Genomic DNA, 19,381 nt, shown 5'->3' on the forward strand with positions numbered 1-19,381 from the left:
TTGCAGACGGAATCCATTTATTTACCGAGAAAAACATCAGGTAATAACATACACAGCTATATTTACATCTTCAAAGTGATGTTACGTGTAGCACACAAGCAAGGCATCATGCATAGAGATTTACATATAATCTCCCCACGTAGTTTTCATCTACCGAGAAAACATCAAAGTAATAACATGCACAGCTATATTACAACTTCACAGTGATGGTACGTTTAGCACACAAGTAAGGTATCATACATACAGATTTACATATAATCTCCCCACGTAATTTTACACGTTATGTACCTTTATAATGTATATGTCTGTCCTTGGTTTTGAGGAAGACGACTACGTCGGATCTACCGTTTGTAGTTCCAGAATATATCACTGACTCAATAAGGTGCATTTAATAAAGCAACACTGGCTTCCCTAACGTTGTATGGTGTGCCGCTATAATCCTAAAGTTTGTTTCGTCGTTTGAGAGTTTGTTGTAGCGTGTGCTTTTGTATTCGCCTGCAGGTGTGTGCATTCGTTATGGTCTAACCGTAAGGGTTAATATAATGCTTCAACAATGTGCTTTGTTAAAATGGGAATTCCTTGTCTCAACTCCGCCCACTCGTCGCAAGACGAAGTCGTCTTCCTCTGCCATCCGTCTTAAAGAAAATTCTTGGCAACTTGCCTCAAAGTTTGTTAGTGAAGATATCTGCATTCTGGTGGAGTGGGATATATGAATGCATACAGGCAAAGTTTTCCACGGAAGGAGGAACATCTTATGATCAGTAATTCGGAAATATTCCTGTTTTATAATATCGCGCAGTCGGAATGTCTGCACCTTGAAAATACGGATACATACATATCAAGTATATCAAATTACTTTATAACATTACTGTAAACGATACGTTGAAATCAACATGTTTATTTATTGATATCTTTGTATGCATTACAAAGTATATTCGTATCTATTTCTTTATATTATTTATTTCCTCATCTGTACTAACTTTTTAGATATGGTTGTAGAAAACCTTACAAACGTCGCTGTACTTTCGTTGTGTCAATAAAGATTTCTGTATTAAACTAAGCCATGTGTTCGTCAGTGTGTACAGATGGATATAGCAGGGATCATCTATCATGATAGTAAAAGCTGTACAAACTAGCTACGAGACGGTCTCATCATGATCAGAGTGAATATTATGTCTCGTTTCACTTTTCATGCATACAAAGTACCAATTTGTGTGGCGAACTCAAAATTATCCCCTGTACGACCAGACTTGGAGTCAATTAGAGTCTCTGATGGTATCAGTGACTTCTCAAGCTGCTCATCAATATCTATAGCATATTTAGCGAAGAGTTATTATTCTCACGGCAGGCATCCGTCGGGCTTATCTGAAATTTCGTACAGCAGCAGCCATCAACTACAGAAGTAGATATTCATAACTCACAAACTGGCGTCATCAGAAAACGTTCCATCATAGGAGAAAAACTTTTCAGAGTTAGAAATTAGCTAATTTAGTTGCTGGTAAGCCGAGCGGAGTTAAGGTATTACTCGGCCGTGTAGGCACGCGTGCTGCTGCATGGGCGAGGAGAATTTTACTGACAAGAGTTTGTGGCAACCGTCCAAAGATATAGGCTTCCTGCTCCTGCCTGCAAAGGCACGCCGTGTCCCTCATACACAATTGCATGGAAAGTTGAGGTACGTAATGAATGTGAAGGTTACCGATAAAGGCAATTCTACACGGGAACGATAGTACGGACTATTGATATCGTTAGGTCGTATTGAGATGTCGAATTTTCTAATGAGGTGTCGAACGGTATCACACCAATTATCAGCCGGAATAGACGGAAACGTTTCGCTGCTAGCGTCACTGGTAATCCGGTAATATCAGCAATGGCGGCAAGGAACAGTAATCTAAAATGATTCTCAATAACTGCCATAGTTTATGTGCAATTCCTTCCCTCCGCTAACATTAACGCCAACGTTCCTCGTCCGCTGGAAGTGTTTGCGATCGATCACAAAAGACAAGATACAGGGGGAAACTCTACAGATAAAACGGGCGAAAAGGACCAAAATTAATCAACATACGCACCCGGGGAATTGGCCGTCAACTTGCCGAATATCCTGCCACAATGTGACATCTTTGATCAATATAGAACCTACTACATATAGATCTATCTAAATAAAAAACATCGACGGGACCCACCGGGAAATGTATCTACCGAATACGGGGTAAAGTCAAGGTGAATTCCTACCCCGAGACAAGGTTAGATGTACCTTTGCGTTCCGCAACACGATTCAGGCCGATATGAAGTTGTTTGGCGCGCTGTTATCTGGTTGGTGAACTCCGTGATCTTTAGCGCTGCTTTCCTCACGTTGCCGTCCACACCGTGTCACACGCCAGTCTACACCCCTCAGAAAGATCGCGCTGTCGTCAGCCAGCTACAGGTCATCCAACCACCGTCACGCCCAGCTTAGCCCCCCTCGCTACCGGGACCGGCATCGGTGGATGAAAATACCATCTCAGGAATTCCGACATCGCCCAGAGGCCAACGAGGAGCGCCCGGGTGATTTATCTGGACTCTCCCGCACGTTGGATCGATTCAGTCCGCTACGATGGGCGCGCTCTCGACGCTGCGAGCTGGCTGGAGCGGCGGCCGTCCTTGCCTCCAATAAGCGGGCTCCATTTGCAAGAGAATTTCACTATTCAATCAGAGGTTGTAATTTATTCTCATAATCAATAGGCACACGTAGTCAAGGCGAGATCTCCAAGTCAACACAATTTGAACACTAATCTTACTAAATTATAGTCTATTTGCCTTTCTTATCACCAGAACTGACGAATGTTACACCGTATTTAGTCTAATTGATAAATAATGATTTTCTCCTACGCGTTGAATGTGCTTTGAATTTGTATCAAACCATTACATAATACATAATGTGTTTAACTGAAATATGCCGTCATTTTATCAAATTGATAGGAAGATATGCCTCCAATCGTGTTCTACTCTTCCACGTAGTTATCGCCGGCTAGGTGGGATGCGGCAGCGGTTGGTTAAATTACAACTTGGGGAGGTTTGAAGTTTGAGTAGGTTGCTATTAGGCACAGCATATCCTTTGATCTTCTCTGCAAAGAGGGACTTAACAGGCCGCTGCCCTGAGCGGTAGTTTGTCGAACCTCATTCCCCCTTCCTAACCACGATCGATCGCCGAAATGTCATAATAAATAGCCCGCATAAAACTACATGTCAAGGAGTAATAGGGGGCTGCCGAAGTATTGGAATTTTACGAAACACGCGGGCGACAACGTGCAATTAAATAATCTCGCTTCAAAGTAAGGTGCATTGACCCTCGATTCTTTGTCTGTAATAACACTGTATATCGCTTCCTACATGAGATGTAAAGGCAGATGTTTTTAACACCTTTTTACGCCTGTGAGCAGTAATCGGATGAAATGCACTGCGCTTTAACTACGTTGTCTATAAAGTTGCACCCTAAGGCCCATCCTCGGCACGCACGCATGATTACAACACTACGGATTAACTGCCATGATTTTAATGGAACTCCTGATGCCGTGATTTAATGTAAGTCAACACAATTGCTCCCACTCCGCTACTTCTAGCTAACTCTTTCTCATAGAAATATGGTGTCGGTAATAGATAACAACAAGTACAGGCAATACGACGCTATTTGAAAACAACAACGGCGCCAAAGTTGCCAAAAGACAAATACATAATTAATTCTGCTGTTTCGGCTTGCAATAACGTTGATAGTTATATATTACCAGGGACAGTGGAAACGTATCCGGTGGCTGAAGCTTTCCATCTGTTTAAGCCTGAGGATTGGGTTATATTATGTACATCTAACACAGGCTTACCCAGGAGCAGCTACATAATAATTATAGATGCTATAATGGGCAGATGTAAGGCTCAGTGGGACATTTCAGAAGTTTTGTCTTTTGGAATGCATGGCCGTGTTTCCTGTGTGTCACTGCGCGCTGGAAGTATTGTTTTGGGTGGCGCTGGTTTAGGGGAGTTTGTATGTTTCTATGATGATGAGAATGTATATACCTCTCCAGCAAGGGTTGGTAGTGAGTGGGTTGAGATTGGGTTTCAGTTGATTGACTGGGTTGTGACCTGGTATGCCCTAGGTGGTACTATTCATGTGTGCAGTGTAATCATGGCGTTAACACAACCTATCATGGAGTAATACCAGATCGAGTGAAATACGTCATATGAGAAATATGCATTTCCAACGGCTATTTCCCAATAATTATACGATACATATGAAGCTCCAATACATTTACAAAATCATCGAAAGTGTTATCGCTTTGTAGGCATCAATTTATATATTTTCAGTCGTCAGGACGTCAGAAGGCACTTGCCAGAAAATGAAGACATGCTTCTTGCCAATGGGAAATGTAGAGGAGGCATGGCGGAACACTATCCAATTCTAATTTTCCGCTCCAAATCCCAGTGAACGTGTATGTCTTTTCGTATCCTCTATAAAATGTTTGAAGTTGTTTTTTTACCTTGGTGTCCGCATTACCATTTGCTCATATATTCGGTACCATGGTTTGATAACATCAGACAATGTGTATACCAATCAAACAATGAAATGTGCAAATAATGTTTGTTTGCATACCACTTTAAGTAATCTTTGTCACTTTCAATATCACTGCTTTCTATTGGTACTATATATGGGCTTCAAATCTGTTTGAAAGGGTTGTTATTTCTTTTGGAGAAAGGCCAAAATCAATGCACACGCCTATATCGTCCATAAAGTCAGGCATGTGTATCATAAGTAACGCTCTTCGACGTTTTGATTGATACGCTTTAGAGTATAGTCATTCTTCAACTGTGACTATTCGGATAAAACATTGGAGGCAAGCTTTATTTGTTCTACCTGCACAGAGTAACAATTCCCACACCCATGACCCTTAGTTAGACTTCAGGGCAACTAGGTATATAAAGCACATGGCCGTTTATACATAATTACGAAGTATCGAATTTTTCACTCCTACTCTATATGACGTCATCGCTAGTTTTCCCCTCTAGCAGGTTCACGGCTGTTTGCCACGTTACTATGGTGAATAAATCAATCAAGGAGTAGCCAATGAAAGGAAAGCACCACACTAATTACACGGAAGACAATATACTGTAATCATAAAATCTCCACCCGAGAATAAGCCTATTCCAGGAAGGATTATGTGGATAATCCCCACGTTATAGAACTTGAATCCTCTCCAGGAGTGGGTAAATTCACCCCTGTGGGCTTTTTCTACACCAGGGGATTACACATAGATGTTAGACCGTCCTGAAATAAAACGTATGGAGTCCTAGGTTCTGACTGATGTTATTCTCACAACGTTCATTTCATGAATGCCAAGGCATTTCCTCACTTAACTCAAATGGGGTCGTGTGGCGCAACGGCAGCGTGCGCGACTCGGAATCAAGAGGTCCCGGGTTCGAGTCCTGACATGCCACCGATCTTGTGCCCTTGGGAAAGGCACTTTACACGACTTTCCTCACTTCGCTCATGTGAAAATGAGTATTGTATTGTCCCCTGTATTGGTACTATTGTCCCCTGTATTGGTGGCAGCATTAATGTAAGTTGAAAAAACTTGATTGTGCCGTCACCACGTCTTGTGATTATATGTTGGAATATATAAAAAAAAATAAAAACTTACCAGGTCAACATGACGTTCCTAGGATATACCCCGACCTTTAGATGAATCTTCAACATCATAGAAAGATTCAAGAGTATCCTACTAGACCCGTCTCTACCTACCTCCGAACGTGCATCGCCGACACGATCACACCAAACCAAAAATTGAACCTCCCCGTCACGAAACACAATCTTCTAACACAAAACCCTTCTCTTGATTATAATCCAATCAACCAACTAACCAATTAGCGAGGTATTCTTGACTCAGCAATCCGTAGCCTCGGGTGCAATCTCACTCTAATAACCAATCTGTAACCATATAATTGGACACTGAACATCGCGCTAATGATGAGGTCAAGTTAGGAAATGGAAGGCCCCGGCTGGAGGGGTAAGGGTCTATCGAACCAGATCAAATACATCTGAATTAATCCATAGTGGGGCGTCAACTCTCATCAATCTTTCAGTGAATATGACTATCAGGGGACTAAGTAGTCATTTTTATCATGATGTCTTTTCTCAGGCTGGAACGCGTGGAGAGTGTTACTGAATTGCACCCTACTACAGTAATGACTCTCAGTAGTAACGACTTTACGCCTCGAATATCTAACACCTGAACTGTTTAGGCTTTAGGTTGTAATAGAACTTTCTCACGATTTTATAGACTGCCTACCTAAAGTACTGAGACTTCCCCCAGACAAATCATCTACACGTTATTATTTTATTTGACTAAGTTTTTATAACTACATATTGTTAAGATTCCTCGTTTAGTGTAATTTTACATTTGTTGCAAACTGCTACAATTAGAGTGATTTTAGAATTGTACTTGTTTTGCTGATTACAGACAAAATTTATTATATTCCAATGACAGATTGTAAATGAGCGTGCAATTCAGCCGCCAGGCTGCAATATGCTTTTGTGCAATATACTAATTTGAATTTGAATCTGCAGCTGAGTTGCACAGCATCCTTACGAAGTAATAGATCCGTCAGGCCTGAGGCTTTGACCTGGTAGAGTCGGCAGTTCCTTCGGTAGAAGTCCCGATCGGATTTTCTGTCGACAGAGACTCCAAACAGAATGCTGTTAAGGCCACACCGTCTTAATTTTATAGATGACATCCTGCGAAGACCCCCAGACTAGTGCGCGCGGGCGAAAAAAAGTTCCGGCAAAAAATGCTACTAAACCACAGGAATAGAAAGCTGGTTTTGTAAATTTGTGGCAGTAGGTAGCCATGTATACGACAAGCCGGCGCATATTGGCTTTTTGCGGAATTTATGAATCGACACTGTACGTATGTACTGAGTTCTTGAGTCGTGGAGCCTCGGTAGCCTGGGTGCCCGGCTCCGTATTGTCGCTAACTACCATGGACTACCCAGGCCTAGAGCCAGGCCAGAGCCTCGGTGGACCTTTTTATTTTAGAACAGGGAAGAATCAATGCGCGCGCGGATGTCATCCATAAAAATAAGTCAGTGTGGCCTAATGTGTTATGGAGGGGGGGGGGTCCCATTTATCAAATTTCAAGTCAATCCATTGATCTAGAGTGCCATGAATCAAAGTTGGAAAGTACAGAGTCGAGCGACAGTTGACCATGTACTATACCTATAACGAAGCAGATCACTGATGATAGAAGACCAGGTATTCTAGAGTAGAAGAGGGATAATTAAATCCTTGTGACAACAAAGAAATCACAAAAAAAATTACGGCTCTCAGTGGCCAATGTGCAGTTGTTGTCACATCGGCGCTTCAAATCCGTAGGGTGTTTTTGGCACACAGTTAGCCTAAGAGCCTCGGTAGGCGTCACTCCACCGTACAGGTGGGGAAGTCGTGTCAAGTGCCTTTCCCAAGGGCACAACGTCGGGCCACGGTGGGTATCGAATACGGGACCTCTAGGTTCCGAGTCCAACGCTCTAACCGTTGCGCCACTGACGCCACAAAGACGAAATTACAATCGTCAGCTAAACATGACTTCTCATCACTGCGAGACATTTCACTAAAACACGTGGACTGCTACAGGCGGGATCGTCTCTACTGTTGATTCCCCATGTGGTTGAACAGTGATGTCAACCAAGGTTGCGCGGCTTTTCTGGGGTAACGAAGGGCAATGCAGGTTGTACTCCCGATGCGAACGCAGCCCTTTTCACAAGTGACCTTTGGCCACAATCTGCAAAACGAATTGGAAAAGCCTTGTATGACAGTTAGTGAGCAGTTGTGATGTGCAGAAATGTAGGAGCTTGGTTATCCTAGCTAGCATGTATGTCAGACTGTCACTGTTACCAGGGCCAACACACCAGTGAGTCTAACAGAAGAAGGATGTCTGTGGTAAATTTCCTTGGTGACAGGTTGGTGCATGGTCCTACATGTAGCTATATAGAGCTAGCCTGTTGTAGACCCTGGCTATAGTTTGGCATCCATAGTCTAGGAGGTTATCCTCAGAAGAGGCCTAGAAAACGAGAACCGCAGCCAACCTTACATAGATACTTTGGGCATTACTCATAAAATCATACCTTGATGTCTCCTGATCATTTTAAGGTATGACGTCCAGGTGTGACAAAGTGGGCCTTTAGGCCTTTCTACAGTCAGAAAATAAAAAACTCGCTAGCCGCTTGCGACTTTCAGCAAGTTTGACGTCATTTAGATAAGTATTACACAAGTGATGCTGCTTCATTCTCCGTTCACGTTTACTTAATTTGCATAAATTTGCATAAAGAGTCCAGAACCATGATAATATGATGATATCCCACCCGGACCATAGTACGACTGATCTTGAATTGAGGGGACATTAGGGTATCATTCTATGGTACTGGCCAAAGCATGCACGGGGCGGGCTACGATTTCTCCTCCTGGACTACCATGCCAGATTAGGCTATTCTGAAGCGTTACAATTCTGGTGCCGTCTTTCTTCTTCCATGGCTATCAGGACAGCGTGATTGTATTGAACGTGGCTACGACTCTTCTACTCCAGGTTCATCTCCGCACTATTATCACCAAGAGACGGTGTCAGGAGGCAACATGAGGGAATCGATTCCACCAATCTCACGGATGTCTTCTATAAGCTCTGGAGGTTCGCAAGCTTCAGTCACTGCCGATTGACTGATTCTAACAATTTTCCTTTGTAAAACTGCTGTGAGCTATCCCGCCAATTACACCCCAATGTCGTTTTTCATCGTTAAAAATGAATCGATACAGCCGAAGGGAGTTTGCATCAGCACCGGGAGGAAACTTACTGCCGTCATATCATCTATCAAGCCATTCTGCAGTATGGACCGCTAGACGTGCTATGACAAGATAGATGCGGTACACGAGAAACGGCTTTAAGATCGATGACTTGGCTACTGTAAATGGAACTTGACAGACTATCTTACTTTCGCTTCCATTTAAAGTGTCTCCCAGCCCATATACGTCTGGAAAAAGCCTGGGCTTCATTCGTATCCTGAGAGCGATGTGATACCTTGGAATACACCGGGACACTTCCTGAGCGCCAGCAAAGGACAAACGAGATACCTGTGGGATTTACATAACCAGAGTAGACATCCATCAACATCCATCCCTCACTTGGGATGAAACATCTGACCTTCCCCCGGATATAATGGCCCAAAGTCGGCACGGCGGTCTTAGGGGAGCACTTCCCCGCTTCAACCCGTGATGAGACTCTCGGTACTTCTTACGAGACCGAAATTGGACGTAACGAAACATGGTGAGGGACGAAAGGGCATCGTTATGTAGTCACCATGTTTTACAATTAGTCGAGGGGTAAGTTTTGAGTCCCCGAATGCAGTGTTGTAATGGAAATTCTGCTCACGCTAGCGCTCTTCAAGCAAAAGTTAGGCCTGCTTCTGATCAAGATTCTCAAAGAGAAGCTAGCTCACAAAATAGAAAGACCAACAAAACCCCTAAAAAGGCTGTATAGCAAAGAGAAAAGTGAACTGTATAGGTTCGTACCAAACCTATTTCCCTATTTCATAAACTTAAGCACTGTAGACAAATTCATATTTCTGTATCTGTTCATCATGTATTTTTTGTGACGTACTTGTACTTGTACTAACAGGCCTAAACTACGTTGTAGTGTAGCTTATTCTCGCAAATAATAACTGATGCTGTGTGTCTGCACCTTTGAAGCTGCTGGACAACTTTTCCCGGAACCTTGATTCCAGATTGACGTCATGGCCGTTGATATTAAAATAAGTTTGGCCTCAACGACATCGCCAAAGTTCATGTTGCTATTTTGTTAACATCTTTTTTCTCACGTTCTGTCCGTTGGCAAAGACCTGGCGAGAACCCCTACCTTAATCTATTCCAGATACGCACGGGAGCGATTTTTCACAATCCGCCCTGCCAGAGACCGCTTCATTTATATGTCGGCCTCTTGACCTTTCCTGCATGTTTTTTTTACCTGGCCGACGAATTTTTGCTTTAACTATGCCGGAATGGCGAACCACTGTATTGATGATCTAATGAACTGGACCAAAGGTCTTCAAACAAACAAACAAACAAACAAACAAACAAACAAACAAACAAACAAATAGACAGACAGACAAATAGGCAGACAGACAGACAAACAAACAAAATCAATTAACATCCTAGTATTAGACGATGCCCTACTAGAGCTATTTGCTAGAAGCTGCTTTTTAATGATTATATCAAAGCAATAATAGCCAGAATCCCCATTTATAAACGAGGTCTCCGGTAACTCAAATAAACTCACTTCTTCAAACTAATCCTGACAGTACTTTTCTACTTTGCTGTAGCCAGTGTCAGAGACATACAGCAGGTCAACGGTAGGACCCATCTAAGAACAACTATTTTTTTTCAAACTACTAAGTGCTTATTTTGTACTGACATATTCTACCTCTGAGTTTAAGAATCACACGAAGATCTTTTTGCGAATTGCGCAAAGAAAATGTAACTTATGCAACTGGACAGATTCTGTAAACTGTCAGAAGTTTCAAGTAGCATCCACTACTTTTCGTCAGTGACTTTCAGAATCTGTAGTCGAAGACAATAGTTGTCGTCATCTCATTTACATACCATTTCGATAACAGATGAACTACAGATTCCGTTAGTAGTGGATGCTACATGTACTTTTCTTTTTTTAACGGAGTGGTTCAATGCAAGGCCTATACGACCACTTCTCGGCATTGAACTAGAAATATGAGAGAAACATGGGCTATGTCATGTGAGATGGCGGTGAACGTTTGATTTGAAAGCCTGTAGATTGTAGGTTGGTGGGAAACACTTGTCAGGGAGGGAATTCCAAAGCTTAGCCGTACGGGGAAAGAAACTGTCACTACAACTGTAACTGTGACTTGAAACGTCTAGCAGTTTTCAAAATCTATCCAGTTGCGTAGAATCTCCTTGTGTACCTCATAACCTGGATGTCTAACCTTCATCGACGTATCTAAGGATCCTTTTTGGTAGGTAGAGGAAATTCTCAGAATCTGTAAAATATATCTATTGGATTCAGTATCATTTGTAACTTCCACTACAGTAAACCTCACTGGAACCGTTCCAGCGGACTAAATGGTGTTCTCTGATCCCCTGGACGTTACGGAAAGCCCTTGATTTGAGAAAGCCCGCTAAGTAAGGATGCAACGGATTACCCACAGTAGGATAAAGACCGTGTAGTGCTCGATTTAAGGTTTCACTGTTGAAACGCCATTGATTGGTTCCCCTCGTTTTACTTGCAGTTGTAATGAGAACTTGGAGACGAAAAAGTACCTATTATTAGAACGGGAGGCAAAGTGAAGCACCATCATACTCAGTCAGTGGATGATAGGTACCATTTGAGGTATTGTGTGAAGCATGCCCGTAGCCAGGACGCATGCCAGTAGCCAGGATTTGGCAAAATCTTGAAAATTGAACCTTTTTGAAATTGAAATGGCATTTCCTGCATTTTTGAGAGGATTTCAAAGGATAAATCAAAAATAACTTTTTCCTAAGACTCCAACCCCGTTGGCGATACAAATAAGTCCACATTTTGAAGAAAAATATTGGACCTTTAGATAAAAAAGTGGACCTTTGAGCTTTGTGGGGAACGCCCTCCCCTGGCTACGGGCATGTGACGCATTCGATACTAAAATTTTTCAGCTAATGAAGATTAATCGGCAGAATATTAGGAGGTCAAAAGGTCAGCCACAGCAAATGGGGCAAACTTGAGAGTAGGTTGAAAGCATGTGGGTTTGGAAGATTGACAGGCAGAATGACTAGAGATCAAATAAATAGTCAGACACAGGAAATATGGGGAATTGGAAGGTCAGCAAAATCTCTGATGAAGTCTGAAATGTTGCAAGGAAAGTTGTGTAGGTTTGCAATGTAGGGTTTCTGGTGACGCCTGAATTTTTCCTATCGAAGGTGGCTGCAGCTGATTTATATATCATGTTCATAATCACAAATGGCTTTGAGCCGTTCACCTAGCTCTGTTGAACCTAAAACCATGCACGGCCATGGTCAACCGGGAAATGCGGAAAAGTCCCTCTGTGATACCCGGAACAAATTGAACAGGGTAGGTCTTTTCATTTCTACGAGTCTCCGACCCGTGCCGTGGCGGGATGCCAACATCTCTGAGACCGAACAAGCTCCGGCAAATGCCCCGGTGGAACCCTCGGACTTCATCAAATACCATGGGCATCTCGCTCAATATCACATCACATTTTCTCGGGGAAAGCCGTGACATTGAGGGTTGGATCCGGCCGTTCTATCACTCCTTCCCCGCTCGTGCTTTGGCTTTACCCGGCGATAAGTCACCGAGTCGGCAAACGAGCCCACCAGGCTCATTGATAGGAAATCAATAGTTAATTCATCTGGTACGGAACAAATTCATGTCCCTTCAGGGTTCTATAGATTACCTGGCAGTCAAAAATCTAATTTTTGTCGTCGTTTGCGCGCGGGCTATTGTCATTCTTCAATGTGTTTTTTCGGTGATGGTTGAGACTAGCGGGCATCATAAGTCGGTATTGGTAGTCAACGGTTTGTTCATGTTGTTCATAACTCACGGAGTTAACTTCGGGAAAGTCATAAGATTCTACATCGCCATGCCATTCGTATCTTTAAAGGTTATATAAAGGAGTCACGTCCAGGCGCGATGCAAATTTATCATAATAATTTATAATACATATTGATGTATATCATTTATTATTCACATAATATAATAACAACAGTATATAATATACAATTTATCATTCACATAATACAATAACAACAGCTTATCATATATAATTTATCATTCATATTTCAACTTGTATTAGTAGTAATCCTACTCCTCACTAATTGTATTGTACTCTTAAATTGGCATTACATTCGTGCAGATAAAATATTACGCTGCCACATCAGTAAGGTCGTTTTGATATGATATAAATGGTTTATTTGCAAATTGACATAAAACTAAAACAACATTGTAGCCTAATAATACAATGTATTGTACAATGAGGCTGAATTGCGTACTTTTAGGGAACACACAAAATATCATTAATATTTACAAACATAGCCAAACTAAATATATGATGTGAACAAAACAGTGGAAAGAAGCAAATTCTAAGTAACTAAACAAGAAGACGACGATTTTGTATTTCAGGGAGGTATTTTGGGTTTTCATGACCTTTAAGTTCACAAACCCCCGGGAAATGTTTTCTAGGAAATGTGAGGAACTTTTGAGTATGGTATGATATGATTTAATCGGGTATCATACCATTTTTTAAAGGCACATCCTGGGTCACCACCATGTGACCTCCCTATCAATCAACTGTCAAAATTAATAAAAAATCACATCCCACCCACCATGCATCCGAAAGCAATTAGGACACACACACAGACAAACCAATAAACAGCCACCCGAAACAATACTTCCGGGTACATTCTTCGTCAAACAACCCATCCCGGTTAGCTTTCCAGAGAGAAAATGCCTGCATCTACTTAGTAGGTACAACAGGTGCGAAAAAATGCAAATCACACCGCGGAAAATAGCACGTATTCCACCCCTGATGCCATGGCATGTGTCGTGGAATATATTAACCACGTGGGAGAGGTCAAACCCGTCCTTGACACGCCTCTTAATGCGGCACATATGCAACAAGACAGGTTTGATAGATGACCCGTGAATCCCCTCAAACGCATCCACACATCCCCGTGCATCTATTATTCTGTGTTTTCCCTATCTCCAAATGGCAGGTGTGCGGTAGACAAGCGTTTAATGGGACTGAAATGGAGCAGTCGCCTTGTGATGACTCCATCTTTAAAAATCACATCGCCGCGTTACGGTGGCTTGTACGGCCGTTTTGGTCGTCTTACCCGCTGTTTCAGGCCCGCTTACCGGCAATAAAGAGTCTAAGTCCACGGGGCCAGCGTCTCTTATTAAAATAGTGAACGCGTTTCGTAAGAAAATGGTGAGCAAGTCTCCTCCTGGCGTATATTCCCAGATCGATCCGAGTAAAATCGCCTCTTCCAATGGCTCCCAAGAGACTTGCTAACTGCTAGGTCTAATCCGAAGAAATAAGGGGAATATTGCATTGTGTATTAGATAAAGGGGTAAAAAGTTCTCGCCCGGAGTGTCATGATTAACATGATTGTGCCGTGAGGAATCAATACTTCCCCTCGGAACTTAATCTTTAAGCGATGAGATGAATAGCCCGGCTTAAGAGCAAAAAGTGAAGCTCCTTGAGGTGTGAAAATTTAAGTGGCAATTTAGCATCAGCGGTAATTTCGGTTATTCGCGTGCAGGAGCGGCTGAGAGATATAGGATCTAGGAATCGTCGATATTTGAGAAATGGTGTCTGCCTTATTATTATTTTTGTTTCTCCATTCGAATATAGTGTAAATTACAATACGAATTAAAAAAAAACAGAAATATATGAAATATGGGGAAGGATGACAAAGACCAATATGGTCTATACTTATTTTTCTCCCAATAACGTAATAACAGGTAAATGATAACTAACAAAAAAATCATCATATTTATTCATATACCTAGGCCCAAAACGAAGATTTTTGCTCGTGAAAGAAACAAATAATCAAACCTATCAATTTAATACAGAAATGAGGAACACGAACTAGCAGCACAAAAAAGGTACGAACACAAATTTACAAAATTCAAAATACATCAACCGGAGCAGATTATTTTCAGCTAGTTTATGTGACTACATTACTACATATGTATGTGATATTCTGTAATGTAGTCACATATTGACTGCATAGGAAAGGGGGCACTTAGAAGTGACGACTACAATCTGCACTCTCGTTGTTTATCACGACTGCACTCAAACAATTAAGCCCAAGACTCCGCTACCATGTCGGCAATTATGAGGCAAACCATCTAATAAAACAAGATGTTCCATGTTCTAGCATGTTTACGACCCAATCATTTCCATAAACGTCACTTCACATTGATACCTGAGCATTACATGATTTATGGATATAATAAATATCATAACTTCACGCTCGCTGGTGATTGGTCGACGGTAAGAATCAGATTGAAGTAGCTCTGGGCATCTAATCCATTCCGTGTCGTTTGCTGAGCCCCCGATGCGGGCATCACGTCACAGAAGTGGAGCGTTATCACTGAAATCTACCACGCTGGCACGATCCCTCGCCTCTCTCTAAACCCCCCCTGGGCGCCAATCTCTTTAACGTACAACCGATTCTACAGTTTGACTAGGAAATGCGATAAGATGGACGAGTTACCCACCGGCTATAGCAGGACATCGTAATGGTCTACTTTAAGCCTAAGTCCTTCGTTATAAACAAAGAAAATGGTATCTACCTACGCAGGAGATAACTCTTCGCCCGGGATAAGAGAACGTCTCACTTACGCAGCGCTGAGTGGGTGATCGTGATGCGAATGTCAAAGCTGAGACCGCCCACAGTTCGGGAAGGAGCTTATCGTATCCACAACCATGCCTATCTAGTTCTATGCCCGAATGGGTTGGGGTCACGATCAGGCATGGTTCTGGATACGATAGCATCATCCATGTATCCAAGAACGTAGATCTGCCTCTGGCACATGGTTCTGGATAAGGCACGGTTCTTGGCACAACAGGTCCCTGGATTGTTGAGAATGATATTGACATTCAAAAGAACAAGATCTTGCCCTTGCTTGGCTGGGTACATCTGTACATGTACTGATCTTCTTAAGATAAACCTTACTTTGAATTCCAGCCAAACCGACTCTAAATGTTAAATGTTCCTGCCAAAATAGGTCTTAGTTTTGCTACTTAATTGATCAAAGTGACGTCTAATGGCTTTTTTAAAACCTTTGTAAAGGGCCCTAGTGTTTGTTGTTTATCGTAATCATCCCTAGGTATCTGAAAACAAGACAGCCATAATGAGAGTTAAGATAGATGTTCCTGCCAAAATAGGTCTTAGTTTTGCTACTTAATTGATCAAAGTCACGTCTAATGGCTTTTTTTTATCTTTGTAAAGGGCTCCAGTGTTTGTTGTTTTTTCGTAATCATCCCAGGTTATCTGAGAGCAAGTCGGCAGTAGTCGTCGACTGAACATGAAACCTGGAAGGTTCAAAAACTACACTAATGGTAGTAAATGCCAGTAAAGTCGGGTAATAGTAATGTTTACTTTGTAAATAGCCACACTCAAACACGGTCCTGGATAGTCCACACGTATCCAGAACTTTTTTGTACGCGGAGACTGTCCAGAATATCTCGGTCTTCATCAGACCTAAAGCTAGCTGCGTGTGTGTCAGGTCAAGTGGGTCAAAGTTCGCCAGAAGTCGGTACCGCCCCCCGTCCTGGTTGAGAGAATCGAAGGTTCGTGTGCCCTGATCTGCCCTGATGGTCCTATGATTCCGTCATGTCATTAAAACATTATTAGTTGTATATTTTCCATGCACGATTTATACAGTAAGAAGTACATATTAGATAAACACAGTGACAAACTGTTGTGATATTCCACCCTTTCGAGCTGAGTGTGTCTAAATCCCACAAGAGGACTCCATAGCGTTCTCTGTACAATCCACCCCCAATTGTCGGCTTTCGTTCCTATTCTAGCTGCTGTAATTGAGCACTTGAAGTGGTTTACAAGAGAGAGATCATTTTTCATAGTTGCGAGAATCCCTGAAAGTACTTTCGACAGGCTCAACACAGGCGCCATCGCAAAGCCTTATCGGGAGACAGTAATGCTTTGTGACTTTGCAATAAAACACAGAGAGGGGAGATCAGTCTATCGGCAGAGACTGTTGTAGAATACATGATCTCTTCGTAACGACTCTTTCTTGATTTGTGTGTTTCCTCGACAATAAAAACAGACGGAATATATGCATCACTTCAAGTGGTAAGCTACAGTATTTACAACACGTATTAAGTACAGCCAGTAAGCCTTTCCTATGTTTTCCTGTGGGCAACAACTAGTGCAAAAACAGGTATAGAATAAAACTTAACATCCTAATTACTATTCAATAAAACAGACAGAATATATGCATTCCTTCAAATGGTAAGTATAGTATTTACAACACGTATTAAGCACAGCCAGTAAGCTTTTCCTATGTTTTTCCTGTAACACCATTTTCTAAGCTCCAAGCAATTCACTCTTGGTGACTGCAAGACAGTATCAAATCGGCAAGACAGTACCATTGGTACGGCAGTATCCATATGCTAACCTATGAAAGGTCCAATAAAAACGCCTAAAGCACTTCAAAAATAATCCAAAGTCTATACCTCTTCTTGGAGAGTGCGTATTTGCGAGTATTTATTTCTTTATTAGGATTTTCCACAAAGTGAAAGGGAAGCTTTAAGATAAAACAGGTGCATACCTTTAGAAGTTGCCCTCCCCCATACAAAAAAAACAGCATCAAAATTATTATTAATTACATAGTCAAAGACATCAATATGTAAAAGTACTCAAAACAGACGATAAATAGTAAGTGAAGCATAATTCAAATATATCTAGTAATAAATGAAGGAATGGTGAAATTATGCTGAAACAAGATCTTAGTGAGGCCTTGAAGCAATACAGGACTGTGTGACTAAAGATCAACGCTCAATGACAAGAGCCCGTAAACAGAAAGTATTCGCGCGCGCGCTCGGTAGCCTAACGTTGGGTGGGGTCGTGTGGCGCAGCGGCAGAGTGCGCGACTCGGAATCAAGAGGTCCCGGGTTCGAGTCCTGACATGCCACCGATCCTGTGCCCTTGGGAAAGGCACTTTACACGACTTTACCCACTAGACTCAAGTAAAAATGAGTATTGTCTATCCGGTATTCGTTTCTTAGTGCGGGACACAACACCAGCAACAGCTGCCTCTGTTCCCCGTGTATTGCACTGTTGCAATTTCAATGAATAAAAAAAATCAAATCTACTCACCATGTATACATAAGGATGAACTGCACACTTGATGACCCTTACACATCTCAAGTAACAGATGGTAGTTCCTTAAAGACACAATTCCTCTTATTTTACAGGAAAAGCTGTTACAGCTCGTACGCACTCCACAAGAACCCCACCACACAGGAAGTGCATGGGAAGGTAGCTCGGCAAGGTGCCAGTGTGCTGTGTACATGTGATGGAGTAAGACGGACCAGGGACCACCGCCAGGGGCTGCCTTTTAGCGTCCCCCTGTAATCCCGTCCTATCAGTCCATCTCACGGCCCATTGGCCCATCGGAAGGACCCTTTGCCAGGCAGTCAAGCCGACATAAAACATCCGGACTGGACCACATGTTACGTAAGTGACGTAGTGACGGAGCAGGCAAATGGAGCCTCTCTGGCCGGCCAACTCCTCTGGTCAATGATATCGCCTTTTAGGACGATTTCTACTATCTATTCAGCCTGCAAAGGAGTCTAGTGGAGACTATAAGTGACGTGTGTGGGACTGTTAGAACCTATAACTGTTAGAAGGATAATTCAAGAATTTATATCAATAATATACGCAAATAGTCGTATAATAATTTATAATACCAATTATTTTTTTCAACTTTTTTGTGCTTTGTTGTCTTTTATATCGTACTTTTCGTTCCATAAGACTGCCCGGCCGGGCCCCGGTTTGAAAATATGTCCTCAGCATTAAGGATGTTACAGCATTTTAGTGACTTAAAAATATGGAATAGCAACAAATATAAGCGTAGAGGCCATGGTTGCCAGACACTTGTCCAAGACGGTAGACATGTGAACATCATTTATCTAAAAGTTCATCTGTGATAACGTTATGACATTATGAAGCAGGAAATTGGAAGTTGTATATATATATAGTATCCTATTTTGGCAACTCCACTTCCTGAATGGTACTTATTTGCAATGAAATGGGGTTGATTTAACCAATGAACGTCCTTGATTTAACTTACTTTGTAAAGAAACTAGAAAATTGTTTGTATCGTCAATGTCCTAAGGCAGCTTCTAAAATACTGAATATCAAGGTCATTCCTCTATTCTAACGTGTATCTCTCTACAATAATGTTTTATTGATTGAATCGGTGCACGGTTGTCTTGTTTGTAGTTCCCAGCCGGTAGAACTACATATCGTGAAAGCGCCCGAAATTAAAACACTTCATCATAGCACGCCACAAACGGTCTCATTGTTCCGCCCACAAGAGCCGGACTACTTCCCGCCAACAGACAAAGGGAGTCAGGGTATAGGACACACCATTGCTTAGGCCTAGGAAAACAAATATTAGCATGAAAGTTGGTAAAATGTATGAAAGAAATTAAACTGTTCCCCAACTCAAAACACGCAAATAACTCACCAGAAATTTTCGACTGAATCGCTCAGTCTTCATCAGCTTTATGAATTAATTTTAATCGCTTCGACAGAAAT

This window comes from Branchiostoma belcheri, unplaced genomic scaffold (genome assembly GCF_001625305.1).
Source record: "Branchiostoma belcheri isolate BF01 breed outbred unplaced genomic scaffold, Haploidv18h27 scaffold139, whole genome shotgun sequence".
Classification (NCBI taxonomy): Eukaryota; Metazoa; Chordata; class Leptocardii; order Amphioxiformes; family Branchiostomatidae; genus Branchiostoma; species Branchiostoma belcheri.